The 14,807-nt window shown below is 42.6% G+C and overlaps 1 protein-coding gene across 7 annotated transcripts in view; it reads right to left on the reverse strand.

Annotated features, from left to right (window-relative positions):
- The window catches only part of MYO10 (myosin X), a 246,686-nt gene that overhangs the window by 185,078 nt on the left and 46,801 nt on the right, over positions 1 to 14,807 (reverse strand). The window lies entirely within an intron of this gene.

Genomic DNA, 14,807 nt, shown 5'->3' on the forward strand with positions numbered 1-14,807 from the left:
AGAGAGATTGGTTTGACAGTGCCAGAACAAAAGGGAAGGGCCAGTTTGATTGTCTTTGCTCTTGCAGGGATGGAAGTGGTGCAGAGCAGTAAGAAGCAAGCACCCTAAATTTGCTCCTGCTCTGATCAATGGCTGGAGCCAGGCTGGTTTTCCGGGGAAGGAGGGAATGCCGCCTCCCAGGGGCCTGTGGTCCTCTAGCCAGTGGCAAAAGCCACAGTGCCTTCTGGCTCAGCTAATACATACCTAATGTACAGGGCCAATATAACTGATTGCAAAAGTCACTCCAATTATAGAATAATTACATGTGATCTGAAACACTTCCCTTAATCGTGCCTACAGGTGTTGTTTAAAGAAATTAAAATAAATGAAAAAAATGTGTGGTTACACTTATTTGTGCTTGATGATTTGTGCTTGTAGATAAGACTTACTATGGAGGAGGGTTTTTAATGCTGATTATTGTTGTTGTTTGGCTGTATTTTAATTTGTTTGTTTGCTTGTTTGTCTGTTGTTGTGTGAATGAGATTGAGTGGATGTGTGTGTGTGTGTTTATGTTGTTTAAGTGTTCTGTTGTGTTAGATTTATTTTAAGATGTGCCTGGGAGAACATGCCTTGAACCTCGCAAGGAGATTTTCGGGGGCCCCAATTAACGTTGTGACGGGTAATGGGAGGTATGGCGTTGGGAGGAGAACGTGCCAGGTAAGGGGAACTCGGCCCAGACAAGTTGTGTCTGTACCTTGTTCCGGTTCTCCTTGTATCCACAGGACTGTTGGTTGTACTGTCAGCCAGCTCTCGGATCTCCAGGTGCTGCTTTTAAATGCTAGGTCAGTCGTTAATAAAAACCCCCTTATCCACGATTTAATTGTGGAGAAGGGCGCCGACCTTGCGTGTATTACCGAGACCTGGGTGGGTGAGCAGGGAGGAGTTGCTCTTTCCCAGCTTTGCCCACCTGGGTATTCGGTGCAGCACTGTGGTAGATCTGAGGGCCGGGGAGGCGGGGTTGCTGTGGTCTATCGGAGTTCTTTCTCTCTCACCAAGAACCCTGTCCAGACGGCGACTGGTTTGGAGTGTCTTCATCTTGTGCTGGGCCAAGAAGACAGATTGGGAATACTGTTGGTGTACCGCCCACCTTGCTGCCCAATGGCTTCCCTAGCTGAGCTGATGGAGATAGTCTCAGAGGTATTGTTGAGATCCCCCAGACTTGTGGTACTGGGGGATGTCAACATTCATGCCGAGTCTGTCTTGTCCGGGGCAGCTCAGGACTTCATGGCCTCCATGACAACCATGGGGCTGTCTCAAGTTGCTACTGGCCCGACACATGTATCAGGACATACTCTTGATTTGATCTTCGCCACTGGTCATGGAGATGGTGATCTGAAGGAGACTTCCCAGGAGGATCCCTCCGCCTGTGCAGCCTCTGAGACGGCTCCCGTCTTGGATGAAACTTTTTCAGTTTTAAATCCAGTCAGAAGGGTCTTTTTTGACTGGGGATAATTTCTTCCGGATAAGGAAGAAACGTGAGATTTCCCACACAGCTCTGTTGTGATTGTTGAAGACTGGAATTCGTCAGAATTGTCTGTGAAAGAAGGTCTTCCAGCAGCTCGGACGGAGCGAGGATTCCTAGCTAGCTCAGCTGAAAAAGTGACCTTTTTTTTTCTTTAAAGAAAAACGGTCTAACAGGCAAGCATTCTCCTGTCTACGCTTAATACTTTCTTATCTACACAGCTAAAGAGATTTGTCAAAGAATCAGCAATTAAGAAAACCTGGGTGAGCCAAAACTTTCCTTCTCTTTTACTCATGGAACTAAGGGGGAAGAAAATAAAAATAGCCTATCTTTTTTTTATTGCAAAAAGCTGACATGGAAAATAGCATTATAAAGATTACAACGGATGAGGGTTTTCTTTTTGATTTATAAGACTTTTGTGTAATATATGTCTGGGACTATTTTTTCTGATCTACTTTTTTTTTTTGACGAATCTGCTCATTTTTTCTGCTACTAGTTATTTGGACGCTGTGAACTAAAGCTGTTTTTGCACTTCTGGGCATATAAGAGATAAGGGCTGTCTAGAGTGTGACGCCAGTTGGTTTGAAAGATTAACTCCTTTGTAACTGGATAAAGAAATAAACTGCTCTTTGCTTGGGACATTGAAAATTGAAGGAGTTTTGTTCCTTTGGCTTTAAGAATGACAATTAAGAAGATCATGGATGTACAAGAAGGGACTTTATCTTTAGACATGTTTCAGAAAATAATGAATGGGATTAAGTCAATAAAACAAGAACTGAGAAATAATAGTCAAGCGTTGAGAATTGAATTTGACGAAATGAGACAGGAGCTGAAAGAAATTCAGGATTCTATGAGAAAGGAGAATAAAGATGGATCTGGAAAACCAAAAAAGGATGAAAGAGAAATTAAAGGCAAGGTTCAAACTATGGAGATTGGATTAAATATGGATATGGAAAAAGATTTGGATTTCCTGGCTGTGATGGATCCTGGAGACAAATATTACGGTTTGGAACTCAGCGCTGTCCCTGAAGGAATTGAAGAGATTGGAGATAAAGATATTATCGGTTCAAAAAAATTCCTGGACTGGAAGGATTTGATGGAACTTGAAATGCAGAAAGCTAACAGAATTAATCCCTGTTTTGTGTCAATGGAAAAATCTTCAAGAGATGTGCTAGTGTATCATATAAAAAAGAGGAACAGAGATGCGGCTTTGCAACAATATTTCAGTGATACGTTCGGAATTGATGGCAAGAAAATATCTGTGAAAAAGGAAATTCCTATCAGACTCTTATTATATGACTATGACAGCAAGATTATTGGGCGCGTAAAGATGGAAGATGGAACCAATACGGATAATGGAAGAAGAGCGATTTGAAATTACTGGACTTAGTAGACTTGATGAGTTGGATTAATTGACACGTTTATCTAGAAAAAAAATTGATGGACATATATCTCAAGGATTGGAAACTTCTCTTTGACTTTTTGTGGAAGAATAAAATGATATGATGTTAATGAGATTTGTAACCAATTATGATAACCGCTGGAGGAAGGTGATTTTATAATCTATCAAGATACAGGCTTGTTATATATTATAGACTTATAGCTGAACTACAACAAATCGGAAATCAATATTTTTTATATATTTTTTTCTTTTTATTGTATTAGTTATGGATTTGTGTTTTTTCTTTTTGTATTGTTTTGGTTTCGAAAATTTGAATAAAAATTAATTGGAAAAAAAAGAGATGGTGATCTGAAGGTGGAGTATTTTTCATCTACTCCATTGTCATGGACAGATCACCGCTTGCTGAGTTTTAGACTCACAACAGCCCTTTCCCTCTGCAGAGGTGGGGGACCTATTAAGTTGGTCCGCTCCTGGAGGCTTATGGATCCTGTTGCTTTCCAGAGCGCTCTGGGAGTTTTTCTGGCTGATAGCACTGGCGCTCCTGTCAAGGCCATGGTCGACCTGTGGAATGCGGAGATGACCCGGGCCACTGACATGATCGCTCCCGCGCGCCCCCTTCGGTGCAGAGCTCATACAGCACCGTGGTATACCCCGGAGCTGAGAGCGATGAAGCAAGAGAGAAGGAGGCTAGAGTGCAGGTGGAGGCAAACTCCTGACGGATGTAGTCATTCTTTGGTGAGTGCTTCCACAAAGTTGTATGTAAAAGCGGTTAGGGCAGCAAAAAAGTCATATTTTGCTGCCACCATTAGATCATCCCTTTGCCGCCCAGCAGAGCTCTTTAGGGTGGTACGAGGGCTTTTACATTCTGGCCCTCATGACACTATGGAAACATCGGAAGCCCACTGCAACGAATTTGCAGAGCACTTTCAGGACAAGATTGCTTGCATCCGTCGGGACTTAGACTCTGATGTTATGACAGTTGATTCCATTGAAGTGTCCAGAACGCGGTCTTGTCCTTCATTGTTGGATGAGTTTCAGTTGGTGCAGCTCGAGGAAGTGGACAAGGCGCTTGGAATGGTGCGGGCGACCACGTCTGCCCTTGACCCTTGTCCATCTTGGTTGGTGAAGGCCAGCAGGGCTGTAACCACCAGCTGGGCCAAAGAGGTGATAAATGCCTCCTTGAGAGAGGGAGTAGCCCCTGGTAGTCTCAAGGAGGCAGTAGTGAGACCTCTTCTAAAGAAACCTTCTTTGGACCCAGATATTTTGAACAACTATAGACCGGTGGCAAATGCCCCTTTTTTGGGCAAGGTCTTGGAGCGGGTGGTCGCCGGCCAGCTCCAGGCGCTCTTGGATGAAACCGATTATCTGGATCCGTTTCAATCCGGTTTTAGGCCCGGTTTTGGCACTGAAACAGCCTTGGTCGCCCTGTATGATGACCTTTGTCAGGAGAGGGACAGGGGGAGTGTGACTCTGTTGATTCTCCTTGATCTCTCAGCGGCGTTTGATACCATCGACCATGGTATCCTTCTGGGGAGGCTCGTGGAGTTGGGAGTTGGAGGCACTGCTTGGCAGTGGCTCTGCTCCTACTTAACGGATCGTCGCCAGAAGGTAGTGCTTGGGGAACATTACTCGACACCCTGGACTCCCCATTGTGGAGTCCCCCAGGGGTCGGTCTTGTCCCCCATGCTCTTTAACATCTACATGCAGCCTCTGGGTGCGGTCATCAGGAGTTTTGGAGTGCGTTGCCATCAGTACACTGATGACACGCAACTCTACTTCTCCTTTTCACCTTCTTCAGGTGAGGCTGTTGATGTGCTGAACCGTTGCCTGACCGCGATAACGGACTGGATGAGAGCTAATAAACTGAAGCTCAATCCAGACAAGACTGAGACATTGTTGGTGAGCTCTTTCTCTGCCCAGATGGTGGATGTTTATCCTGTTCTAGATGGGGTTACACTCCCCTTGAAGGAACAGGTTCGTAGTCTGGGGGTCCTTTTTGACCCTTCCTTGTTGCTTGAGGCTCAAGTGGCCTCGGTGGCTCAGAATGCGTTTTACCATCTTCGTTTAGTAGCCCAACTACGCCCCTATCTGGACAGTGACGATCTCGCCTCAGTTGTTCACGCTCTGGTAACCTCTAGATTGGACTACTGTAATGCGCTCTATGTAGGGCTGCCCTTGAAGACCGTTCGGAAACTTCAGCTAGTGCAAAACGCGGCAGCCAGGTTGTTGACAGGGACCCGCTGGTCCGCGCATATAACACCTGTCCTGGCCCGTTTGCACTGGCTGCCTATTTGTTTCCGAGCCGGATTCAAGGTGCTGGTTTTGACCTATAAAGCCTTACACGGTGTGGAACCGCAGTACCTTGTGGAACGCCTCTCCCGCTATGAACCTACCCGTTCATTTCGTTCAGTATCCAAGGCCCTCCTCCGGGTACCAACTCACCAGGATGCCCGGAGGATTGTTATTAGATCTAGGGCCTTTTCTGTGGTGGCCCCCGAACTATGGAACAGCCTACCTGAGGAGATACGCCTGGCGCCTACGGTACTTTATTTTAGGCGCCAGGTTAAGACCTGGCTATACTCCCAGGCATTTTAATGTTATTATAATGTTCAATTTTAATGTCAATATGTTCTATCTAATGTTTTTGTTTAATTTGCTGTTGTTCGTCACTGATTTTATTGTATATTGTATTTTAATCCTGTTTTGTTCACTGCCCAGAGAGCTACTCGCTATGGGCGGTTTAAAAATGAAACAAAATAAAATAAAATAAAATAAAATAAATGATTTAAAATAAAACCTTCCCAGCTTGTAACAGTAAGCCTGGTTGGTGGGTTTGCTTCCTTCTGCAACAGTGATCATTACGTGCCAACAAACCTATAAGCCTGAGAGCTCTCGGGATGCACCACTGGTCTGGGTTCCCTTGCCTGGTTTTCTGAATCCAGTAGATCCACTGGTTTTCTGAATCCAGTGAACAGAAGGACTCTGAAGAGACTGTTGTAGTTACCACCCGCAGCTGCTGGTAAAGAGGAGAGGATCAGGAGGAGGTGTGATGACAGAGATGAGTTACAGGGGCAGGAAGAATGACAGGATAGGAACTTTGGGGAGATACTGGGAGCAATTAATTTGTGCATTAGCTCTATGAAGAAGGAAGAGAAAGCAGGCCTGAAAATCTGTGTGTGTGTGTGTGCAACAAATGAATATATGTGCATGTGCAAGAATGTGTAGGGGGAAAAGAATAAGAGAAATCTTCCTCCCTAACATTTTTTCCATAGGTCCCCATGTATATTTATCACTACTATTAACAAGGGAAGAACTCAGCTACCACGGTGTTATAAATAGGCTCAACAGCCATCAATAAGCATCCATGCTGCCAACACATTTTAGAGAGAGATTGCTTCTGTACACTCAGCACTCTCCATTTGATTTCAAACAGCCTTTAATGCTGACAGAGTGATAGGAAGACAGCAGTAGCTGGAGATATAAAACTGACTGACACGTGCAGCTGCCTGTCAAAGTCCTGCGGATTCAGTTATCAGCAGACAGCTGCTGCCTGGGAGACACAGCCGCTTCCCTTCTCTTTGCCAACTGGCTCTTAAAAAAAAAAACTTGTTGCCTGGAATTGACTGCAACACAGCTCAAGCAAGGAGTAAACACATGCACCTGGACTGCAGCTGGCTCTTGCACTGAGGTGCGTACCAGAAAGCACACAAAGAGCATTTCCCACCCTTTTGTGATCACTGGACTCCTTCTGAATTGCTGTCCTTTCATTCATCACCCAAAAGGCATTTCTCCATTCAAGGGTTCCCAGGAGGAAAACTCGCCCCAAAGAGGTCAGTGGCAGATTTCCTCACCCCCCTCCCTCAGTATTTATACATTTCCTGAAAATCAGTCAGCACTGGGGACAGACCAAACCTTAAAAGTTACTACAACCATTAGAGATGTGGTGCCTCCTTAACCTTGTGTGTGAGAGAAAGTGCTTCTTTGTACAGAAGTCACTGCATCCCTGCTTATTTTAAGCCATGTTTGGAATTAGCCAATTACTTGTTAACCTTTGGCAAGTAAGAATCTCATTCAGGCAATCAAGCAGGTGATTTTTTAAAAACAAAAGCTTGTTCTTTTCTTTTGGATTGTCAATATGTCACAAATTACTAACAATACGTAGATGTGGGTAGGAAAGCTAATAATTTTAATGCCAAGTGCTTATATAGCACTTTTTTTAATGTTCAAGCATTTCACATACGTTATCCAAGTAACCTTGCAAGGTTCCAACTTCACAAAAAATAATCCAGTACTATTTCCACATTGTGGATTGCGACTGGGTGTGTATATATATGTGTGTGCGCACAGAAATGGAGAGTGACCTACCTACAGATAACTAGCAAGCTCACAGCTAAGGTAGGATATGGACCAAGAACCTCCCAGCCCACAACCCCACACTCTTAGCCTCTATAACAAACTAGCAGCAAGGAAACTTCAACGTGGCTAGAAACTTTTTAAAGACATGCAAGGCTGGCTTAATCTCTGAATAAACTCTAGGTGGAAAAGCTAGTCAGTGAGCTACTTGCATGCTTTTTTGTATATTCATACACAGATGTGAGAAGGGAAACAATATCTATTGTTTGACAAGTTAGCATGAATATGTCCAAAAGAAAATGTTAATTTAACCTGTGCCTATCAACTTAAATTAACAAAAACAGCAAACTGAGGGATAATACTGATTCTGCATAGGAATATAATATGCCAGGTATGTTTCACCAGCATTCTCGATTCCTTGGCATATCACAGGCTATTTCATAGAGCAGCAGTGGGGAACCTCTGGCCCACTGGCCTACCTAGGCCCTCCAGACCTCCCCATTTGACCCAAGTGGTCATTTCAGGCAAACCATACGCACCTGTCAACATCAGGTGTAGGGCAAGTAAAGATGTGGCTGAGCTGAAAGGAGGTTTGCAGGCACCACCAGTCAGCTAATTGTTGGCACCTGCAAAACACAGGGCTGCTGTGCCTTTACCCACATGGTATGATTTCAAACTGCATGAGTATTGTGCCCACATTACTGAGGCTACAGATATACCTGTACCTGTCAAACGTTTTCTATACAGTACTACAAAACTAGAGAGGCATGTGACCAGTGCTCTTTAGCCTCCCGAGCACTCCGTGTAGCTGGCATCATGCAACCACAGGAAGCCCTGGATATTGGAGAAGAACAAGACCACAAATTTACTCCAGGACAAAAAAGGACAAGTTTATACTGTGTAAGTGTAGTAAGATGACAGCTTCTTCCTGTACATGAAACTGTCTCTTTCCCCTCCAACCCCTGCATGCATCAATGACTCCCTCTCATAAATTTCTGTCACCGTTCCCTACACTGCCACTCCATGAGATTAGGTGTATTTCTCCCCTTCCCCTCCATTGCAGGCCTTAGACAAGGACTGAAAATGTTCATTTGAATTGAACATTGATGCTTTAAGCATCAATGATGTTGAGACTCACTCTAAAACCTCTCCTCAGCTGTGCGCATGCAAAACAGCTCTCAACCATGATGTCAGGAACAAAACTCTTAGACAAAGCATCTCACGGATCCCAACGTAAGAAAGAATACAACAGCAGAGGATTAAGGGCTGTGGGACAAAACTGCTCAGCTATACACTGAAGGGACATCAGGAAGACAGACTTCAAGCTGTAGCAAGACCCTAATGGGGGAGGGGGAAACGATTTTCCAGTCTAATCAGAATGAGGGAAGAGAGGATAAAAGGGGGTGGGGGGAAATATCATCCAAGCAATCTCTCCTCACAGTTGAGGATTGTCCTATGATAGTGAAAAACGAATCATGATTTATATTATTTATTTAATATGATTTATATACCTATTAATCATCAAAACCTCTAGGTGTTTTACATGAAATACATTAAAATAGCAATAGAATCAGATAGTAAACACAAACTGACCTAAAAGAAAAATAAGCAGTTTTTAACATATGCATTAAAATAATATTACATGTTAAAATACATATCTGGGTAGGTCTGCCTAAACAAAAAAAAGTTTTTAGCAGGTGCTGAAAACAATACAGTGAAGGCACTTCCCTAACATCAATGGGCAGGGAGTTCCACAGAGTAGGCGCTGCTCAGTACTGCCTAAATGATCAGAGACAGGCTCAAAAGAATAGAGCCCTTACAAGGCAATCTAAATGGCACTTCCTTCTGGCCAAAGGAGAATTTCACACAAGAAGCAAACTGCTAGCAAACTATAGTGTTAACACACGATAGCTGGTACATAAAAGCAGGAAAGGCACACTGCACCTTGATTTATCACTAACAAACACTCAAATCCTTATTGTTTTCATTACGATTAAGAACTAGCTCCATAACTTCCTTGTGTTCCTAGTGGACAAAGAAGCAGCTGTCAGCTACCTGTGATGTGCCTTAGCTGTAGATCATGGTTTACAAATTGGGAGCAAACCTCATGATGCAAGCTCTCTCCCCCTCTCCACAGTGATCCCCATGCCGGCTTCCGTCCCCAGTGCTAACCTTGGTTTCCCATTGCATGTGCACTTCTGCAAAACATGGTTAACACAGAAAATTATTTCCCTTGTAAACCCAGAACTGAAACCAAGGTTTCAAGTGGGGTTTCCAACATTATATATGAACCAAGCCATAGAATCAGTGTGGTGTAGTGGTTAGAGTGACGGATTAGGACCTAGGAGGCCAGGGATCAAAGCTCCACACAGCAATGAAGTCCACTGAAGTAACCTTGAGCCAGTCTATCTCTCAGCCTAGCCTACCTCAAGGAGGTGAGGATAAAATGGAGAGGAAGAGAAGTGTCTATGCCACCTTGAGCTCCTTGGAAGAAAGGTGGAATATAAATGTAAGAATGAACATATTTAAGGTTTAACATACTTAGCACTTCATAGAAGTCCTTCATTTGCTTGCTGAACTACAAAGACACAGCAAGATAGAAAACATGCCTTTATCACAAAGGTCTTTTAGAGTACAGTACACATAACAGGTAATCTAAATTGTCAGCAGACAATCTCTAGCCAATCTGATGTTTGTATTCATGCAACAGACTGATACAGAATGGGAATGGGAAAAGAGCAGATTGCTATTTTTTGTTCAAAACTTTAATTTTCTGTTTTGAAGTGGAAACCTAACTGCTTCATTATCATCTTTTTCCATGCAATTAACCACACTGCCAATTATTGTTCTATAGCAATTGTGGATGTGTTGTGGCCTTGCACTACATTATAGTAAAAAAAATGTTAGTCATGTGAAGCAGGAAAGATGCTTAAAATTCACTAAAAATATAACTTGTAGTTATGTGATCTGACTTAAAACTACATATTTCTATTGAGGTGGGCAGAAACAAAGCAGGATAATATGTGGCCAATATGCTATCACATTTTGGTGTTTAGAGACAGTATTATCTCAAAGCTTTCTTCAAAAAGTCATACTCTTAATATTTTTGTCTCTTAGGAAGTGCCATGTGACCCCTACCATTGCAAAGCTAAGAATTAATTAAAACTAAACATTCTGTGCCCAGAACACAACAAATTAAATAGATTACATGGAAAAATGAGGGCATCTGATTGCCCAGGTGCAAACAGCTGATGCTGTTGCCTATGAATTTGATACTGGTTAATCTGATGCTAGTTCTTAAGAATCTGAAACATTTCCACATCCCTGTTAATGTGAACAATATTTTACACCGACATTTGGCAGCTGGGTTGGATTAATGTAGTACAGCTTTCTCTGAAATCCTTCTGGCATACTAACACTGTATAATTTAATCTGCTTTAAATGTAGAGTCTTATTTTTAAACCATTCACAGTGCAATATAAGGCAACAAAACACCCAAATCCAGAGTTTGGCAATACCTGTACCAACCAAAATGTTACAAAATTGGCCAAGCTTTCAATTTCTCCAGATTAAAAATGCACAGTTAATTTATTTACCTTCTAATCAAGTAAATTTCAATTACATTTTCATATTATCAATACCTCAGTATAGGTGCCTTTTTGATATACAGCAAGAAATGTAACAACTTTCAATTTAATCAACTGCTCATTTACAAGGAAAGATCATCTTTAATCTTTTCTTTTTGGTTCCCTGTCACAGTAACAGATGCAAAATCATCTCAAAACAAGTGTACCTTTAACTTTAAAAACCCCGCAAATTAGATTTGCTGTCACTGATTAAAAGTGTCCCCACAATCAACTCTAAAGCTTTAGTTAATCTTAAGTGATGTAGCCCTAATAAGAACTTCAGGACTGCGTAGTTGAAAAGATCCTTGAGAATCAGTTGCCATATTTACAGTCCTCCCCCTAAGATGATCAAAAGCTTCAGCTTTCTCACTCCTGAGGCTCAAACAGCTGTTGAGTAGCCTTGAACTCAATCCAGTAAATAGTACTGCACCCCCCCCAGCAACTGCACATTATTAACATTTGAAATATAATACACCTTTAATAGTGTAGATGTACATTTCATTGCTCTTTATTTCAACTACTAAGTTAATAAACACATGAATCATTTCATTTCTTTATTTTATTAAATAAAGTTTTTTCTTCTCTCACTCACTGTATTTTTCATCCACACCAATGGCTCGTCCTCAGACAGTCCAAACTATTACTGAGTAATTAATCAAAGTTTAAAACTTTGTGTGTGAGAGAGAAAGACTGACCAACATACAGATATGAACTATGTATGCCACTATTTTCTACAATATACTGTATACTAGGTCTGGACACACCACATCAGAGGTTATACCATGAACTGGAGGATAACAGCTAATACCCTCTCCAATATTGTAGTTTCAAAACCTCATGCTGGCCAATTTATCTCTCTTCCTCCCTACATTTCCTCTCCGTCCCAACTTCCCCTCATTCCACCACTTCAAGATTCCACGGATCAACTGCCCTCAGTCATATAGTTGTGTGCTAGACTCACACAGTCTGCCTTTGGATTCCCTTTTTTCTCTCTACTAGGCTAGAAGTGAATGCTACTAATAAAAACACATTTGTGGAAGATAAGAACAGCAAGATAAAAACATAAGAACAGGCTATGGTCAGAAGGCACATGAGGCCAGCACCCTGCTGAAGCTAAGCAGGGTCAAGTCTGGTCAGTGCCTGGATGGGAAACCGCCTGGGAAACATATGTAAGCCGCCTTTGGTTTCTAGCATGAAAAGAAAGGTGGGGTATAAATGTAATAAATAAATAAGTAAGAGTCTGCTGGATCAGGCCAGTGGCCCATCTAGTCCAGCATCCTGTTCACACAGTGGCCAACCAGATGGGAAGCCCACAAGCAGGACCTGAGCGCAAGAGCACTCTCCCCTCCTCCAGTTTTCAGCAACTGGTATTTGGAAGCATACTGCCTCTGACTATGGAGGCAAAGCATAGCTATCATGCCTAGTATCCATTGATAGCCTTATCTTCCATGAATTTGTCTAATCCTCTTTTAAAACCATCCAAGTTTGTGACCATCAGTGCCTCTTGTGACAACGAATTAACTGTGTGATTTCTTCTGTCTGTCCTGAATCTTCCAACATTCAGCTTCATTGTATGTCCACATCTAGTGTTATGAGAAAGGGAGAAACGTTTTCTCTAGCCACTTCCTCCCTGCCATGCATAATTTTATAGACTTCTATCATACCACCTCTTACCTGCCTTTTCCCTAAATCAAAAAGCCCAAATGCTGCCCCAAATGATGTTGCTCCATTCCCCTGATCACTTTGCTTGCCCTTTTCTGAACCTTTCCAGTTCTACAACATACTTCTTGAGGTGAGGCGACCAGACTAAGTCTATAAATGGCTACTAACCATGATGGCTATGTTCTTCCACTGTCAGAGGCATTATGCTTATGAATACCAGTTGGGGGAAACCACAGGAGAGGAGAGTGCTGTTGCACTCAGGTCCTGATTGCAGGCTTCCCACAGATGTCTGGTTGTTCAGTGAGACAACAGGATGTTGAACTAAATGAGCCATTGGCCAGATCCAGCAGGCTCTTCTTATGTTCTTAAAACAATGGAGAAATACAGAATTTTTGTCACAGCTGTGAATTGGTAGCAACATCTCCCACCCCTAAACCTTGGCATTCAATGCGAACCCAGAATTTCCTTCTTTAGACAATTATTATTATTTATTAAATATATATCCTGCCCTTCCTCCCAGTAGAAGCCCAGGAAAGTAAACAAAAACACTAAAAGCACTATAAATCATCATAAAAACAGACACTAAAATATACTGAACATCTTTAAAACATCTTTTTTTAAAAAGCTTTAAAAACATCTTAAAAAGCAATTCCGACACAGAAGCAGACTGGGATAAGGTCTCTACTTAAAAGGCTTGTTGAAAGAGGAAGGTCTTCAGTAGGCACCAAAAAGATAACAGAGATGGCGCCTGTCTAATATTTAAGGGGAGGGAATTCCAAAGGGTAGATGCCACTATACTAAAGGTTTGCTTCCTGTGTTGTGCGGAACACATCTCCTGATAAAATGGTATCTGCTGGAAGCCCTCACCTACAGAGTGTAGTGATCAACTGGATATATAAGGGGTAAGACAATCTTTCAGATATCCTGGTCCCCTTTTCTTCTCTCAATAAAGGTGACCAAGAGTGACCAAGGCCGATTTAGTCCCATGAACAGGCCTGAACCGAGACTGAAATGGGTCAAGATAATCTGTTTAATCCAAGAGTACTTGCATCTGCTGTGCCACAACCCTCTCGATTACCCTCTTTAAAAAGGGGGTATTTGCAATCAGGCAGTAGTTGTCACAAACCAATGGGTCAAGGGTGGGCTTTTCCAGTCAAATCACTGCCTCTTTCAAGGTGGCTCGAAGCACTCCTTCCTGTAACGACGAGTTGAACACACTCTGGATCCACTTGGTCAACCCCCCTCGGCAAGCTTTAATAAGCCAAGGAGGGCAAGGGTCGAGAGGACACCTTGCTGGCTGCATCATTGTAAGCACCTTGTCCATGTCATCAGGCTGCATCAACTGAAACTGACAATGAGATCAGTTACGCTAGTATGTTCTTATTTGTATGACTAGAAACCAACATTTGCAGAAGCAGACTTCCACTCATACAACAGATCTTCACGCTTTTCTCCTCTTCCCTGCAGTTTCCCTCATGTTCCTAAAATATGTTCCAGATGCTCCTCTAACCCTCTGGAGTAGATTTTGAGGGCGCCCAATAGGCTGTAGAGGGAAGGAAAGTGAAATCCCACTGCATGAGTGGACACTTTTTCCACTTGTACATGGATAGCACCAGATACAATCCCATGTGTTCTGTAGGCCCTGGAAGCTTACAGGGCTGTTTTAGGTGTTCGGGTTTTTATTTAATTTTTGGAGCTCCAGCACACCAGTCCGTTGAAGGCAAAGGGCTTCAACAGAGAAGGATTATTAATTCTGAGATAGCCAGAGATGATATAGATGTAACATAAATGGATGTTTATACCGCTGGTATTGATTTCTGAACAAAGCGGAATCATCAGGGGGCAGCTGACATCATCTAAAACCCTTCATTTAGACATGTGAAGGAAATACTCATGAGCAAGTGTGGCCACACTGACCAAAGCCATTTCCCAATGGTGACTTGAATGGACACAGCAGCACATTTTCTGGCTGTTCACTTGAATCGTTAATTGGAAAGTACTGCCTGTCAACATGATCATGCTGGTTCATACTGTGTCCACTGAACTGGTCTGTATGGAGGATTATTCGATCACGTGAACCAGCCCAAAAAGAAGGGCTACAAGTCATTTTCAAAACACCTCCACTAAGACAAGATTCTTGCATGCTATTTGGATTTAAATCACCCAAGCCAAAAGGGGTGGAATCAAGTGATGCTGCCAACAGGTGCAGTTCATTTATATACCAAAGATAAGAGTGTTATCTGTAGGGGCAACTAACTCTTTT

The sequence above is a fragment of the Rhineura floridana genome, chromosome 1 (genome assembly GCF_030035675.1).
Source record: "Rhineura floridana isolate rRhiFlo1 chromosome 1, rRhiFlo1.hap2, whole genome shotgun sequence".
NCBI lineage: Eukaryota > Metazoa > Chordata > Lepidosauria > Squamata > Rhineuridae > Rhineura > Rhineura floridana.